The following is a 17,961-nucleotide window of genomic DNA, read 5'->3' on the forward strand; positions in this document are numbered from 1 at the left end:
CGAAGGATGCGACGTTCACGCGATCAGTTTCCGCATACATGGCATGTCGCATGGCACGAAAAAAAGGGGTGTGCGCTCGATCGACAGGGCATGCCGGCACGGGGATGACAAATTTATCCACATTGTTTTATGATCCATCCATCCCCATTCGTCCCCGTGCCGCAATGGCGCAATGAGCGTGCGACTATTATCGTCACGAATCGAGCTGTGTGTTTGCGTGCGATTGAGCAAACAGAAACCCCGCACAACGAATATCAATCAATTTCCTTGTTGTTTTTTTGTGTACCTCATCGTACCCCGCCTCATTCCACCGCGAGAAAATCATGAAGCGCATCGAGCACGAAACTCCTCCGCGCGATGTGCGCATCAATTTTCATCGATGTGCGCCTCGCAATGCTGTAAATTGCTTTTATTTTCGATAGAAACAGGCAACACCTCCGCCAATAGTATTTTTGTTGTGGTTGTAATTATGCGTTCTTTCGCCCCAAGATGCTCGAGAGAAAGTAAGGCTGTGACTGTCGCAAAAGGTCAATCGCGCGCGCGCCAGCACTAGTCCGTGCTGATAGTGTGGCTGCAGGTCACACAAAGGTAATGGAGGTAACGTTTGATTGAGTTTTTCTCACCTTCGCCGTCGTCGTGTGGAAAGGTTTTTTTTTTTTGTTTTTTTTCGAGAGGTGTGGAGGAGTGTCTCTTCTATACTTTGTTAAACGGGCCAAACCAAAACGCGCGTCACATGTTGCTGCGCTACGGTACAGCCTCTTAATTTGTCGTAACCAGCATCGTCGCCGCTCCTCATGTGATGTGTTGTTATAAGGCGGAAAGTGAACCAAAAAAAAAAGCAATGCTTCGAACTGTGCAATTGATATTCAGCAAAAATCAATTCCCACGAGTTTCTCATCAAAAAGGCATCGCGCTGGTAGGTGACGAAGTAAAACAGTCACAATAAATAAATTCGCAACGATTGGTTGGGGGCCGCCATTGGGTACGGATATGTAACTTCATAATAATCGATTATCTTGGGTTGGTGCGCGGGCATTTGTTGAATGTTGCGGAGTGAAAGATGGAGGAAAAAATGCGCCAAAAAGAACCTCTTTTGTACAAATTCCTTTCTGTCAATTTCGCAAAATCGTAAAAAAAAGAAGACTAAAAAGTAAATTTTATTGGCATACATATAAATATGATTGCTTACCCACCCGAATGTAGGCGAGAATAAATACACACTCTCAACAAGCCCGTCAGCTTGTTCGAGCGGGACATGAAGCGCTTCACTTAACGCAGCCGAAAATGTCCCAGCCGGACCTCTCCCACCCCGGTGATCTGATGATGCATCGCCACTCTGTTGACCACCAAGGGGCTGTACACATTGTGTGTGAAAAAGTATAAAACTTCATCGCTCATAAACGGATTCTCAGCCCCGTTCAAAACAACATTTAGCGACACAACCATAGAGATACGCAAATTGTACAAATCGTTGTGCTTGATGTGCTCGCCATTTGGAGGAGAAGGAAGCCGAAATTTAAACTCCATGACCACCGTAGACGCGGCTCGACTCCGGCCGTGTCGGTAAGGTCAAGCTCCGTCCGGAATGTACGTACAATATAAAACCACCTAACCTTGCGCGAATTTGCTGCTGCCGCGGTGAGAAACGGAAAGTAATAAGCCGCGCACAGGGGGATTGATGTACCAGAATGTCCGGGCCAAACCCATCCCAAAATTGTGCGAGATCCCCCCCCCCTCGCGGTAATAGAGGAAGCCACTACAGAAACCATGTCCGAAATGGCATGATGAGGCAGCTGTTGCCACCGACAAACTACAGCTAGAAGGCGCCGCACCCTTGTTCAAAAGACAAAAAACCCGATGCCGCCTACCCCCTTTGGTATGGGTTTTGGGGTGTGTTTTTGTTGTTGGTCCTCAAACGCGGAGCGGTGTCTTACGCGGAGATGTCGAGCCGTCCGACTGATGAGGTGATGAACTTAGACACCCACGCACGACGACCGTCCAAAACGCCGATCGACATTAAACGATGCGAACGAAGCCCAAGGAAAGCGCAGAAGTGGTCAGCGAGCGTGTCTTTCACTCTCGCGCCTGTTACCTAACGATACCTTGCTCCGGTCGTCGTCCAAATTCTTGACATCCTCACCACCGCTGACGTTGTCAGCTTGGGCCAAGCCCAAGCAAGATGCATGCATTCGAGCTGGCGCTGGCTGGCAGCAGGTCAATCAGCCATGAAACATCCCCCTGGTATGACCTCTTCACGCGAGTTGGCGAGCGACATTTGATTAAATTAACACCGTATCGGGGCCACCTCCGAACGAGACTCCTCGGCACAGCGACACACTCATTTGGGATGGCCCATGATGGCCCTTTTTTACCCTGCCAGTTGATGGTGACTCCCCAACCACAGTGACACGATCGGTCACGATTGCGGGTCCTGCACCTGGTCTGTGCGCTGGCTTGGAATGCTGTTACGGTTCTCGTTTTTTTCTGTGTGTGCAAAATTAAGCAGACCTCAAGGGAGGAGATACCAACCACGGCCCCCGACTTTTGATAGCCAGCGTGTACGTGTGTGAGGGTCAGTCATACGTCGCCTCTGAACCATGGGCAGACACCGTCGCGCTGAAGCGTGCACTCGCGTGGACTCACCGGTATATGGGCAAAATAGGGCTAGGCACCGGGTCTCCAATGAACTGCGGCGATTTACATTAACATATTTCGCCTCCTCGCTGTATCGCGACGGGTGTTGTTGCGCTTGTTTTTTTTTTTGCTCTTTGCCTTTATCTTACTGCGCATGCACCAAATCCTGCACCTAATGGGTGGTACCACACTAGAGGGGGGAACTACAAGAAGCCGTTTGAACATCGGTGTGGGCCAGCGCAAAAGGCTCGTCCAGGAGTTTCACGAGCATTGGCAGTGCCACAGTAGCCAGCCAGGGCGTATAAGTAGCGCACACACCACACACCAATAGCGTACGGGCGCGAGCGCGTTCATCAATCAAAGGTGGGCAAGACGGGAAAAAAATCATTTACTTACAAACACACACACACACACACACTAGCTGCCACTTGAAAGTAAGCTTGAAGCTACTTGGAACTTCTGTCTCTAAAAGCTACTCTTGAAGAAAAAAAACCTCCTCCCGTGAGCAAAAATGTGTGAGAGGTGTATTAGGTGCGTTTTTACTTTTCGGCATGTAACCGTAGGCACACGTTATCTAAATTGAATAAAACGATACATTCCTCATCCTCCGAGTAAGGTCTGAAGGCAATGGAAAGAAGAGGAAGAAGAAGGTAGAGCGAAAAAAACAACCACGACCGAAACACCTAAACTGGTCCACTCACATTCCAAGCAGCACGGACCGCCTCGGACGACTAAGACGACTCGCACCGACGGATCGACGGATGTAAAAAAATGCTCCCCAGCCAGTGTCTGCTCCAGTGCCCGTTCGATATGTGTACTGGCCGAGTGAGTTCGTGCAGCGGAAGGTAACCTCGGGATGGTGGATTTTTTGTGTGTATGTTGCTGTGTGTTGTTCGTGCACAGATAGGGGCGGCAGCTGCTGCTGCTGCTGCTGGAGACTCCAGAGCGCTAAGTAAATCCTCGCTGGCAGACGCGTTTAGTTGGGGCAACGTTGGGAGTGAATATTAGAATGTAAGATGGATTTTTTGCTGTTGTTGTTGTTGTCTGTTGGCTGGAGCTGGTTCAGTTTCGGGGCGCTTCTGTTTGTTGGGAGTTGCTGTCGCGCACTGGGCGTCATAATTTTAAGAGCTCGGGCATGTCATTTTAAGAGCCATTTAGGCGTATATGCGTCTGTAAAAACTGCAGAAGCCTTGAATGATAAATCTTTGCATATTAGAGAAGGGTGAGTTGTTGTGTTTTTTACTCTTCTACTTTTTCTTCGTCTCCTTGTCCAGCCTCTTCCCTCGAGAATGTGGAGTAAAAACTGCAGTTAATGGGGAGCCGCTAGTGTTTGTAGAGATGTGTCGAAACACTCGTCGATTGTAGTTTTTGAGCTCTAGCATATATTCTGAGAATTGAAGGTCCATAGCTTGGTGTCGAAGTATTAATTAAAGCCTTGGCTGGTTTGGACACTTTCAATTTTATTTGAAATAAGTTATCCAACATGACATAATCTATCAGAGAATTGGACTTATTTCATCAGTTTACCATCTTACTGTGAACATATTTTCAGTGGAGTATCAATTCAGAAGTTGAAGTATTACATCCTCTTTCTTCAACTCCTTTACAATAGTGGTTTTATTAGGCTTAATGAAAACTATAAATATTCTCACAACTTAAAAAAACCAATACGGCTTCAGTGTGTACAAGGGCTCCAATCTGTGGCCGTCGTCCTAAATCATGACCGTGAGGTCCTACACGCTGCCACAAGAAGCTGATAAATATGATAGTAATATATTGAAATGCATTCGCCACGGTGGTAGGGGTCAGCTTTGCGCCTTTGGGGTCGAGATTTTACCAGTAATCTCCTCCGATCCCTTTCCCGTACCACCCGCGGTTTGGCGTCATCCAAGTACCCAGCAGCGTCTGAAATAAATTCACTAATCGGGGCCCACTACACAACACCGGCGTGCCTCCGCCCTAGGCTCCCGTTGCTGGTGTGGCTTGCTGTTTTGTTGCCTCGCTTACTCGCACGGAAGGGCTGGAATTTCATCGATGATCCATGCTCCGGCGTCCCTAGGACCGCTCGCGGGCGATAGTTCGGCAAGCATCGCAAAACGGTGACCGGCGGGAGACTATCGGTGCGGTATGCACGGAACCCAATTAATGGGCAAATTCCTACCGTTTCGCTACGCGGCCAAGAAGCCGCGGCCAACGGTTTAGGGCTCCGGCCCTCGTCGCTGTGGCCTCGTGCATGATTGAATGGGAGATAATTTGTAACGATATTGTGAAATGGCCAGCAAACGGTGGTGGTGGTGCTGGCTTCTGGCACTTTGTTTGGGGGGGGGGGGGGGGGGTTTGCTACGGGGATCGTGCTCTTTTCACCCGTGCCATCAGAGTTTTGAATCATTTGCGTGCACATCACATCGTGGGTTGGCTATTTTTGATTGAAAAAACAAAAAAATGTCGCCTACTTTCTCGCAAAGCACACCAAAGTGTGTTGCTGATCAAAAAATGTGTCTTTTTGCCTCCATTCCAGCTACTGAAAGGGGCAAAAACAGATTCGTTGTGGGTGGTCAGCAGGACATTCAGCAGGGGTAGAAGATGCTAGTCTGTGGATGTGCATGGACACCAAACCGACGGAATTCATCTGATAATCGGCTACCCGAACTGCATTAATGCCCTCCTGCTGCGGGAGAGGAGACAAGATGTTGCTACGCTCGTTTTCATTGAGCCATTTTGTGGTGCGATTGCATCATGCAATGCGCATACTACATGCAGCTGGGGCGATTTAGTGGATCGGTTGCATGCAAAACCCCTCGCATGCAGAGGCGGCCCTCTGGGCGATCGATTGCGATCTTGCCTACATTAGCGGATGCAAATTTGGAAGAAATGATGCAGCAAATATTGCACCGGCTGCCGGTGCTGTATGCAAACATTGCCAGCGCGCAAACATTGCATTAGCGAGGGATGTGCGAGACGACACACAGCACAGGGAATGCATAACACGGTTCGTGTGGTACTGGATTTAAAAATCATCATAATGAACTGTTCGTTTCTTCGTCCATCGTTGAAGTCTTTCGTCTGTGGATGTTCGTTGCTTTGCGAGCGAATGGCGTTTTTCTGCTTGTTGCGAGGAGTGATAACCATTAGTAAGGTTGTTAGGCCATTGTTAGCTGAGAGGTTTACAGGGTACGTATTTGGAGCTTTGCGAGATAGCATCGTATTTTTGTGTCATGTGGAAAGCATAGAGAAACATTAGACAGAGTGATATCAGAAAGAGATGGTTTCTTTTAAATTCAAAGGATTATTTCCTGTCCAAACATGTGTCGGTATTGAGCGAAGGAAATGCTTTCGTGTCTCATTCTCTCTACCTTTCCTTCCTAGCCCACCAATCCAGTCAAGGAACCATAATTTGTAGCTAAATTAAGTATGCTTGTAATAAATTAATACGTTAAACATACGCGCACGTATGCAGATACACGCAGTGCTGTCCGGAACAAATGGCGAACCGGCCAAGAAAGCACCAGATGAACACAGCAAACAAATGGAACTGTTTGCTATTGATAGAAAACAACCGTGCGACTGCGAGATCATTATGCCTTTTAAAGTTTGCGTACGCATTCGCCCTGGCGCTCACGAATCGCGGAGGCAGAGGCACAGAACGCACTTCGAAGGCTCCTGTCACACGACAGGGACACAACAGGGAGGGCTGTCTGTTGAGATAATAGCTAAGACCGCACCGGTACCGACCTCACCACACCGTTGCTATGGAAAGGATGGATTTAAATACAATGCACCCATGCCATGTGTGCGCCAATGCAAACGGGATGCGGTGCACGGAGACGACGCGTAATTAGACGTCTCGCAGCTTTTTGTTCCGAATAGAGACATCCATTAGCGAGAGAGACACAAGGCAATGGCAACGCTCAGGAGGAACAGGCCCGTCTATCGGTAAGTGCCTTCGGGAGATGCCGGTGGTGAGGTTGTGTAACGAGGATGTATCGATCTGGTTGTTGTCGTTGCCGATGTTCGATGTCGAGCGGAATGCGTAGCGCGATGATCTCAATCGTTAGCCGGGGTAGCGGGAGAAATCGAGACCGTTTAATTGAGTACGCTCGATACAATGTGTTCGCCGGCTTAGTGCGTAGACATTGACGATAGAAAGGTATGTAGGTTATTTAGAGCAATTACTCTGAGCATTGTAACAGAACTGAATTAATCAAGCTTTTGCATTTAAAGTCCATCATACATCAGCCGGTTTGAACAACAATTGCATGAAAAACTAAACTCCAATTTTCTAAGAAGTCATCCTCCAAACACCTTTTTTGTTGCTGCTGCTGCTGCTGCTGCTGGTCACATCTCACAAACATTCAATTTTCCCACCACCATCAAACGCCACGATGATAATCTCACGAACGGATCAGCAAACCTTGTGATCATCTTCACTGAGCTTTCTTCCGGAGCAAAACCAACCGATCGGCGACGTGAAGATCCAATGTTTCCACCTTGTTTGGGGCACAAGCGCTAGGCGGTGTGCTACCGAGCACAGGGTTAAGCATTTTCGGCTAAAACATCCATCAAATTGATTACACTTGTGCGGTTGACGAACGGACCGGAATGGAAGGGGCGTTTTGTGTGGATGTTCAGCAGCCCTGTCATAAAAGCAGGAAGTATCTCTTCAATCAGTGGGCCCTGGGTTTGGAGAAGCACCCGTGCAGGAGCGTAACCACCGGTGTATGTGGGCTCATCGTTAACTCGATAAAGACTGGATTGTGTGTTGGATTTTGTTTCTGTTTTCAATTTAGTTTTTGGTTCCCGATTAGTGGCCAAAAAACACAAGAGGGGTACGAAGCGAGGTGAAGGAGCTACAGTAGACGAGCTAATTCTTCTCTGTTTCTTTGACGAGAGCTAGTTTGGGTGTTGAAACCGGCTCCATGTGGTGGATAACTAGGTTTTTGGAATGTTTGATGGCGTGTTTTTCTTTTTTTTTTTGGCAAGGCGACAAATCATCTTGATTTACCAACCGCTTAATCCGTCCATTTCCCAAGGCTGTCTACATTCGAGCGAGGTGGAAGGGAACGCCACATTCGCATCTAATAAAAGCTAACCCTCCCCACCCATTCCCAATACAAAGGCTCACACTGGGCATAGCAGTTCAGATATTAAATTAAAGATAAGTTGATTGATTAGCCAGATGATCCGTGCGTTCGGCGATCAATCGGTCTCGATCACACACAGCCACACCGGGGATGTGGCTCCATGCGCTTGCCTGGGTGCGGTCTCCAAGCACACACACACACACAGGCACGATAAATCAAATTGCAGTACCTAACCCCGACTCCCAGGGAATGTCCGAAACAGGAGATACGTCGTGCGGTTTGTAACCCGCGTGCGTTCGTTGCTTGTTCTGTTTTTTTTTGCGCGCCCGGGCACGTTCGTGCCCCACACTAAAGCTGGTCGATAAAACTAGACCGCCGCGATTCATCCGATCCTCTGCGCTTAAATTGATTAATGGTTCGCAAAGTCTCCGGCGCAATCCCTCACGAAGGAACTAAAGGCGCTTTGCCGGAGGTTCCCGCTGGGAGAATGAATTTTGAAACCGGTGTGTGTGTGTGTGTGTGTTTGAGTCGCCTTTTTTTTTGTTTCAAACTTTTCCCCGGCAGATGTTCCTTTCCTTTCGAGATCGCTCCGTGCAATGCGTTCTTGTGTCACTGGTGTAGCTTCCTGCTCTTTCTCCCGCAATGGTATCATGTTAATTTGATGGATTTGAGGTTTGCCTGTTTTTTGTGAGTGTTCTGAATCGGCCCCATTTTGATGGAAGGTCGAGCGAAATTGTCATCCCAAAAAAAAATGGAGATACAAATTAACGACGAGGCAGGCTTATGACATGGCAGCGTATTGAATTGCAGACGCAGTAAAAGCTTCCCACCCGTGATGATCGAAGCAAATCATGGCACGATGTAATAACGATGATACCGGATCGGAACAGATCACATTGCATCGGGCGAGTGAGGTTTTGATAGCTGAAAATCTGAGAAATCATCATCAAATTGGAATCGTATGACAGATTTTCAAAACACGATACTCCTCGGCAAAAGGTGAAGAGCGTACAGACGCTCACCAACAACAAAAAAGATGATTGATGTGAAGGAAATTGTGCATTAGAAATCGATGTTTGATCGGTCGAAAGCATCTTCCAGGCACAATCCGATCGTAATTTAATAGGGCCCAATACAATACGCAGTTCAATGCCCCTCACGCCCTGAAAGTATGCAAATGGTCGCTTTGGAGTTTTCTTGAGCAGATGATTGTGTGTTTTTTTTTACTAAGCACCGGAAACGCTTTTTCCTTCGTCGGATGAATATCATCATTTGGGCCGTAAAGTGTGATCAACTTGTCATTTGTTCGTTATTGCAATCACCCGAGAGCTCAATAGCGAGATTCGTGTGCTCATCCGAAACGGTTTCATCGATTTCAACCTCACGCAAAACCGTTTCCCTTCACGCCCAGCGATTGATTTGGTGGTGGTGTGAAGGCTCTCAAAAAAAAGTGGAATCGGTCCCGAAATCAATCCACCGCAAACGTCGGAGACATGTTCGGTTGGTGAATTTGGAGCAGCACCCGTAGCGACGTAATTCCTACCGTCGCTTAGCGCGGCCTTTCTTCTTTCGCTTGGATTTAATGAATCGAATTTAAAGAGAAAGAAATCTACGTTGCCGCCCTTCATTAAGAATGTGGCCCGTAAAGCCTGAAGCGCATCATGCAACGGTTGTCGGTGTGTCTGTCATCCGCAACCGGCCGTTGTTCGCACCCGTTACGGTCTAACTCGGGGTTGGAGGAGGAAAGAGATATATTTTTTTAATGATGACACTTTCGATTCGACTGGATGGCTTCGCTGGACGTTCGTTGTACCGTTGTGGTCAGCTGCATAGGTAGACAATGTGCTCATGTGCCCTCGCGTCGATGAAACAGCGAGTGACAAGCGAGTGAGGTAGGTACCCTACATCTACAGAGATTTCTTTTATTGTGTCAGCTCCCCCTTTTCCCCCACCGTATGTGGAAGATGTTGCATGTACAAAACGGAAAATTGATTGAAGATCTGGAGTACAAGATGGGCAAGTGTCGCCGCCAGTAGGTCAGCGTGTTACGAAACGTGTGGCGCGAAAATAAAAGTGAGTAAAATTAATGTCACTCATTGTGACCGGGGAGCGCGAAACGAGTACATCTGCATAAATGGGTAAAAGTGATATAAGGCCAGTGGATGAAACTCGCTGATAAGAGGATGGAGCCTGCCGAAGCTCTTCTTTAAAGTATTGGGCGTGATAAATCTGAGCTTTTGTTGATATGGATCTGTTTAAACAGAGCATTTATAAAGCTGCATGACTTCATTTCATACGAAATAGTCATTTGACTTTTGAAAGACACTTTCGGGTAATAACAATTGCAATATGGTATGAAACTCAGTGCCTGGATGGAATATGTCTTTTCGGATTTTATTTATTAATGTATTTTAATTTGGCAAACTATCAACAATATTTTTATTTTTGTATTTGTCTTTCAGAGGATAAAACACAAAAACAGATCATCTTAAAGACCAAACACCTTGCTATATAAACCTTGAGCGTGTCTCATCCGGTTCGAAGGACCACAAATCGCTGCAGCAAACGTTATCGGTCGATCTTTCGGTGCGCTTGAAAAGAGACCTTTAGGAGACACAAATTCGAGCAGCAGAATTAATTTGCGAGACCCGCGCGAATCTTCCTCTCCCGCAGATCGTATCGCAGTCGATAAAAAAGCACCAGCATTTTCGTACCGCAAGGTATTTTCCCATGCCCACGAAATGCCTAAGCATCGACCGCACACATTTGTCATCGATACGCGGGGCATCGGGCTAATGAAGCCATCGCGCCGCAAACAAACACACTCACGAAGCAAGAACGAGATCATTTAGCCAACGCGCGCCGAACCTGCTCGCAACGGGCGGCTCGCTAATAGGTGCTAAATATTTCTCCACCCGAACTCAGCCCCCCCCCCCCCCCCCGTTTGCTCGCTCCTGCACACCCCAAAAACCACCCCGATAATTGGTGGTGGGAAAATCGGTTCCGCACTTTACCGCAGCGCCCTTCCCGTGCCCGGGTGATCGATTTTACACTTTACATCAAACAAATCGTGCGACATGGGGCGCGTATCTTGCAGTGCGAAAGAGAGAAGGCGCTTCCGCTTGTTGCCCTTCTGGGTGTGTGTGTGTGTGTGTCGAAGTGGCAATGAAGAACGGTTTTCGTTTAGTCAACGTCACCTTGTCAGGACCGCCCCATCGTTTCCTGCCCTGGACCTCCAGTGCGCGCTGAGCTTTGTTGTGAAAATTGAGAAGTTTATGTGAACGTACGCGAACCACTCCACAACACCGCGTAGAAAGGGCGGCGAGGAACAGCTGCTGCTGCTGCTGCTGCTGCAGAAGCCGGCACCCATTTATCAACATCGTGCGTAATTCGCTTCTGCATTCGATTTTTGCCGAAGCGGCATCTTCATCGCGCGGGTTTTCCGGTCCTAAAGGGGTGTTTTGTTGTGTGTTTTTTGTTGATCGTCTCCCAGCTGAAGCTTCTGCTTTCTTCACTACTTATCCCCCCCCCCCCCCAAGCAGAAGCTACCGGAAAAGGGACGGTGGGATCGCACGAAAAGGGGCAGCCCCTTTATAAGAAGATTAATTTCTCGCACACAAACCCCCTCTTAAACCGGTCGGCGCAACGGCTCGTTTGTGGCGGCATCGCAAAAAAAACATCAGAGAACCCGATTCACAGAAAATGATGCGGATCGTGCTTTTCGGATCGCTGAACATTGAGTGCATTACTGTCGATCGATCGAGGGATTGGAAGCGGAAAATTTCACCAAACGAGAGCAGCGGCACATTCGATTTGGAAGAATCGTTCGGGGCAGAAGATTAATCCCCCAAATCCTACGGCGATCCGAGCGACGGCGGCTTCAATCGCGTTCGATTGGGTCGACCAGTCCTTCCCTTCTGACAGCTGCCGCGTTGGACAATTTTTGACAGTGCGGAGAAAGTTCGTTCAATCGATTAAGCAACGCTTTTCGCGCGGGGTGGGAGAAAAATGGGAGATCAAGATGATCGTCTGGCGTGCTGTGCTTCATTTGCATCTGCTGTGTACTGCTGTTCGTGCCACAAAGTGGGCTGGAAAATAGTGTCCCCCCTTTTACGAGGGCTTCGTTTTCCATCTCTACTTACCCGCTGGTGGGGCTTGAAAGCATCGTTTGCTCCAGTTCTCATTCGGAGTGAAACCTTTCTTAATCGTGCGTTTAATTGGATTAATTTGAGTCCATCGGATTTGTGCCGACGCGTTGGCACTCTTTCCCAAAACTCAGGAAGATGGCGAACCTCGTTCATTATGCCTTGAAGCGTACCGATCGTGCCGTGTATTTTGTGTGTCCGTCCGTGAGCCAAACAACATGATCAACATGTATCGCGCCTGTATCTAGTTTCAATTTTTGACTGCCCGTCCAATAGGAAGACACGAAATATGAATCTCCCCTCTTTCGCCTTGCCGAGATGCTCGATAAGGAAATATTAATTGGTGAGCAGGATTATTGTGGTTCGTATGGCAATCATTCGAAAAGCGAGCGACACATTCCTACATATCTGTCGCCCAACCTGCCTGGGAGTCATTTGCATAAAATTATGTGGACCAATCGCCAACGAACGCGGGCGATAGAAGAGACCAGTTTTCTTCGCTCGGTGGGGCGATGGGTGTAGAGCTTTTCACGGGTGGCTGGTCGCCTGTCTAGGCGTAGGATGCATCAAACGCATTAGTGAACGCTGGAGGAATAGAGCACACACGTACGCGATTGGTTCCAACATTCCCCTGGATCGCGTTCCACTAAGCTGAGCAGCAGCTGTAGCGTTTACGCGTTCCACCAATCGTCGTCGTCGTCGTTTCGGTTGATAATAAGTTGATAATAATATTCAATTTTATTCCACCGAGGCTAAGGTTGTGTTTTTTTCGGGGTGGGCGAACCAAGACATCGTCGTCTAGGAGCTTCAGTCGGTGCCGAACTCGTAAGCCTGTCGGACGACCGGACCAACCTTCACTCACTTGTCCAACGCAGCCGTCCGCAAAGCTACTTTCGAGCTACGAGTTCGCTTTCTTATTTCTTCAATCATTATTTGTTATATAAATCGCGATTTGGGGAGGAAAAAGTTGAACCTGCCAAACAGTTGGAGGAGTAAACGTTCTTCACGTTCGCCTCCCCGAAGACGAGTTTTTCCGTCCCGGTCCCGACTGGTAGAAAACAAAAATGGCACCAATTAGGCGCGCATGGAGTCGAATCAAAATCCAAGCAATTACGCCGCCGCCGCCGTCGCTGAAATACAATTCCTTTTAGCGAGGACGAAAACTGTCGTCCATCGCGTTTGCCCGGGGTGGGGCGATGGAATGAAAAGTTGTCACCCGGCACGACCTGCGCCTGTGGTCAAGTGGTGTCCTTTCACCGCGGCGCGCTGCGGCTACAAGGAAGTCGGTTTTCGGTGTCGGAAAAGCGGCAGCAGTGTCGGGAGTTTTTGAAAGCAAATTTGTGACCGGGAGACTTATTGGAGACGTCGTCCGGATGTTACAGTGGTCTCGGGGTTTTGGGCATGGCGTTTTAATTTATCGTCTCCAAAAAGACTGCCGTCGTGGATGCGCAAACATTCCCCAAAATGTCCTTGGAGCTTTCGCAAGATTTGTTTCAACTCCAATTATTCTTGCTGAATTTGTTTTGTACAGAGCCAATCGATCCTTTCCATTCATCGTTTTTTTACCCCTTCATATTTATCTGCTTTTCAGTGTCTCTTCGAACAATCGGCAGCAGCCAATGCGCATCCCTCACAACCGCGCACATGGCGTACACTTTGCGATCGTGAATCAGTCGCGCAAGCAGAGATAAAAGTTGATGTTAATGCGGCACTGCACCATAAATATATCGGACTGATTGTTGAGCTGAAAGCAGGGGGGCGCGAACACAGGGGCGACAGATTCACAGAGAGAAAACAAGTGCGCTCTTGTTTTTTTTTTTTTCGTGGACCCTTTTTCGATGCGGCTCCCCCTGATAGAGGGAGCCACCGTCAGTGGTCAGCACAACAGGTCCCAAGCGTCACCTTTCACTATCGAAGCAAGGGGCCGAATTTTTATGACATTCGAAAGAAAGGGAGAGACAGAGAGAGAGAGAGAGAGAGAGAGAGAGAGAAAGAGAGAGAAGAAAAGATACTATTCACTCTTTTTGGAGTTGGTATGTGATACGTTTGTGATAGCGCAAAGAAGGAGAGGCTCCTTGCGTGCGTATGTTATGTGCGCTGTGAAACACTGTCTCTACCCACGGCCTCCGATGTTGATAAACGGAACGGAGGGAAGTAAAGAGCGAAGACATGGAAGAAAGGAAGGGAGATGTAAAGTGAAAAACAAAAACGCCAACTTGATCGATATAAAGGATGGACACGACACTCGCACACACCACGGACTGCTGGCCCTGATCGAGAGCAGATCGGGCGAAAGCGGACGATCCTCCTAAAGCTGCCTCCGTATGTGAGTGAAAGAGGTGCGCGATTGGCGGTGCGAAAGTGAACCAAGCTGTGTCTTGAACATCTTGGACGGCAAACGAATAAGAAGCAAGCAAAAAAAAAGAGCCAAATGAAACGAGAGCACACACATTCACTTGTTCGCGCAAAAAACCCACGACGCATCGGCGTAGGTCCCGCGGTTGATGTCCGGTTGCGCCATGTCGCCGTTCCTGCTGCTGACGCGTAAATTCAAATCAAAAAGTGCGCAACTCCGGATCCACTTTTGCAGCCGCGAGCTGATCGCGTTTTTCACTCGCGCTTTTGATACCTTTCATCACCCGTTTCCCCGGGGGTCTTGTTTGGTTTGTTACCGATCGGAGGCGTATATTATCTGGGTGCGCTTGTTGGGAAGATGATTCGCCCACTGGCCCTGTGTGGATATGATCTTCTCCCGCGTCCTTTCCCGTTTGGAAAGTAGTCTAATTTATATAAGCAACCACATGTAATGCTTTCTTTGGAGTGAAGAAAACGTACTTCAAAGAATACATGAGCAGTCTGAACTTGTTTGTCTTCAAGCGAACTAGATCTTGTGAGTCTCGCTCTTTAATCTAATACCTCTAATACCTTGTGCATCATTTAATCATTGATTTGTTTTCCCCAAATCGGTTTACACCCCCTTTCAGTTTTCATTCTTGCCAACAGCCAATTAGCCGACATCAATCGGCATCCCAATTTTCAGCAAAACCAAACCTACCAACAGCACGCAACCGTTTTCCACCCCGTGTTCGCCAGCAATTCAACGTCTAGCACGTGCCCTCAACGCTCCGCAGCAAAAAGGGTAAGCACCGTGGGTGCTTGATGATGCCTCAACGACTACTTACTGTTTATGCTTTTGCATTCAGCAGCTAGGCTAAGTACGCCGTTGTCGGCACAAGAAGTTCTGACACGACTCCCCCCGTTACCGTTCGTTTTGGGGAGCTTGGAGGGCTTAAGGCACGAGTATCAGCATTCGATCTTATGCTCTCTGGCTAGGAAGCGATTGAAAAGAAAAGGCAAAAGCAGTACACGCGAGTCTAGGAAGATCGTTCTTCGGCGGTTGCTTTCCGCTCATCATCCTACACTTCAGCCTTCAAGAACGGTCGAATCATTTCCTCTATTTTCTTGCTCTATTGACTTGCCGGTTTGCAATGTGATGCGGATTATGGTTCACGTTAGGCACGCGTTCGCCGTCTATTGTGCGCGGACGAAACATTGAAGTCGGATGCGCGCGTGCGCTCGTGTGTTGTTTGTTGCGATGCAATTATCGTTAATGAGACGGCAGACTGTTTAAGCGATTTGAATATTCGCACCTTTTAATGAGTGGAAATTGCGGAAGAATTAGCTGCTGGTGAGTTCGGAGTTTGGGATTTCTGTTTGCCTGTTTTCTGGATAATGAATGTTTTGTTTAATTAAATTATCTGTACTTTGGATGTAGAAGCTTTCATCTTTCTCGTCTTGAATATGAATGTGATTTTAATCTGAAGGAACTTGATTTCTTCTTTGTAAAAGTGTTAAAGTCGTCTTGGTTGGTACAAACCCCGTCTTTCACTGCAATTGGTTTCACTTTTCAGCGGTACCTTTCTTCTTCGCGTGCACTGTGCCTGTGCTCGACCCACCTTGTGACACCACATACTGCCATATCTATGGCGTCGTGTACACCCACGGGCTCCCCCATTGGAGAGGCGGGCAGCTAATGACACAAACACATGATCCCCGCAACGCTACGATCGCTTTGCCGGTGCCTAAAGCGTCCATCCTAGAGCAAGTTGGAGCAATTGTTTTAATTAAAATGTATTCGTATCGAGAGCAAATTGAAACGTGTCCTCCCACCCTCGTGTGTGTGTGTGTGTGGCTATGTGTGTGAATAGAAACGTGACGCGATAGGCTAGCCCAGTTGACAGTTTGATCACAGTACCCCAGGAATCTATGGGAGGGAGAGCAGGCGGGACAAAACGAGAGCGATCGCATCGCCATTTTTGGGAACATGGCCGCGGCCGCGCACTGTAGGAGGCAATTAGCGATCCGTGCGGCTGATATCGGAGACCCAGCGATGTCTGGAGTTCCTTGGATGGCTTGACGGTGAAGGCATTGGACGGAGTTGAGCGAAAAGCGTCGGAGTTGTAACAACATGATGCAAAGTGAAATTGACAATTTGGATGCTAACGAAGGTTAGTTGAGTTGAGGGAATAGAAGATTAACGTCTAGACATGAAGATTTGCTTAGTAGTGGTCCTGGTATTGAATGCAGTTGGTGAAGAGTTGAATATCCTGACTATAATAAGCCTTTTTTAAACTCACCTCAATTTAATGTCTTTGTTTCACAATAATCAGCAACAACTCTCCGCCAAGATTAATAATCCAATTGCTCTGAACACTCACAAGCAGCACACTATTTCACATTTCCCTCGAGTAATTTGTTCAAACAACACTTCATAGCGCCACTTTGCATGCTAGCAAGACAAAAACACCAAAATTACCACACACGAGCTTCGGCTGAAATTACGCTGTCTGAAGCACTACCGAAGCTTGTCAAAAACTTTGTTCCGGCACGTAACTCCCAACCAGTGAGAGGACGACCACCCTCAGCGGGAAGAAGACAGCCCCAATCTTTGTACTCGCACACGGTGGGGTCTTCGATTTGGAGGGTCCTGCGACTGGGCGTCCGTCTGGATTGCTCCTAATCGAGATCGGGAGTCTTTCGTGCGCCGAGAGAGGGTACTCAAGAGATCACGGCTACAAGGATGATGCTTAGCCACGACGCCGCCCCAGACAAACAGATAATTCACTGTGCTGCTCCCCTCTTACCGCACGTTTGCTTTGGGCCGTGTTTTTTTTACGTAAAAGGCTACCCTTTTTGTTTTGAGTTTCGAGGAATCAACGTGACACTTTATGCACTCACACCAGTACATCCACCTTTCTTCTGGACAAGGTTTGATTCCAACGCGGGCCTGGAATGGGCTTTGAATGATTCGTCTCAATGCGGCTCAGCCGGCTACGAGACCACGGCTGTCAAACCTTCAGTTGTGTGTGCGCGCGTGCGCGCGTTCCCACTTAACGGGACGAGTTGAAACACTTCACTCACTTCACTTCTGGTGTGTGCGACCTCACTTCGTGACTTTCTTCCGGTTGATTTCACCCAGACGTTGATTGTTATTTGGACACTTGACTTCACTTGAGCCGCAACAATGTTGGGCGACACTTGGGCAAGTTGTTCGACAGGATGCACACACGCATACACACAGACGCACAATAAACACAGGAAAACACACCGTCAATTCGTAACAACACAAAATTGCACTCGATTTGCACGGGACGATCTGTGAAATATATAAAAACAAAAAACCCCAAAAAAACAAGGGTGTAAGAAAAGCTGGTACACGTCGCATCATCATCTTCATCTTCATCACCATTACCGCAAGGGAGATTGAAGGCCACCCGTGCAACAATGTCCTTAATCACGGAGCACGCGCGCTTTACCATCACTCTCATGCGCACAAGGATATCAGTCACTCAAGCACGTCAGAAGCCCTTTCCCCGAGTGAAAGGACGTCCAGCGGGAACATCAGAGAATGTGTCCGATGCGCTCGATAAGGGCTTGGGATGGGCTCTTTTAGTAGGTTAGCCTGCTTGCGAGCGGTTGTTGTTGGTTCAAACAAGAACATGAAAAAAGATTCGTCGCCTGCGCTTTACCATCGTTGTTGATGTTTTTTTCTTTTTTTTGTGATTTTAAAGATCGCACGGTCGCTCACGTCGCTCATACTC

The 17,961-nt window shown here is 48.0% G+C and overlaps 1 protein-coding gene across 2 annotated transcripts in view; it reads right to left on the reverse strand.

Annotated features, from left to right (window-relative positions):
* LOC133393021 (protein glass-like) overlaps positions 1-17,533 on the reverse strand; it is a 66,902-nt gene extending 49,369 nt beyond the window's left edge. For both annotated transcript variants that reach the window (XM_061655951.1, XM_061655950.1), the window contains exon 1: positions 16,498-17,533. The gene's annotated coding sequence lies outside the window, so the exon portion shown is untranslated. The remainder of the gene's footprint in view (positions 1-16,497) is intronic.
* Between the last annotated feature and the right edge of the window lie 428 nt (positions 17,534-17,961).

Source organism: Anopheles gambiae, chromosome 3, assembly GCF_943734735.2.
Source record: "Anopheles gambiae chromosome 3, idAnoGambNW_F1_1, whole genome shotgun sequence".
In the NCBI taxonomy this organism is placed as follows: Eukaryota; Metazoa; Arthropoda; class Insecta; order Diptera; family Culicidae; genus Anopheles; species Anopheles gambiae.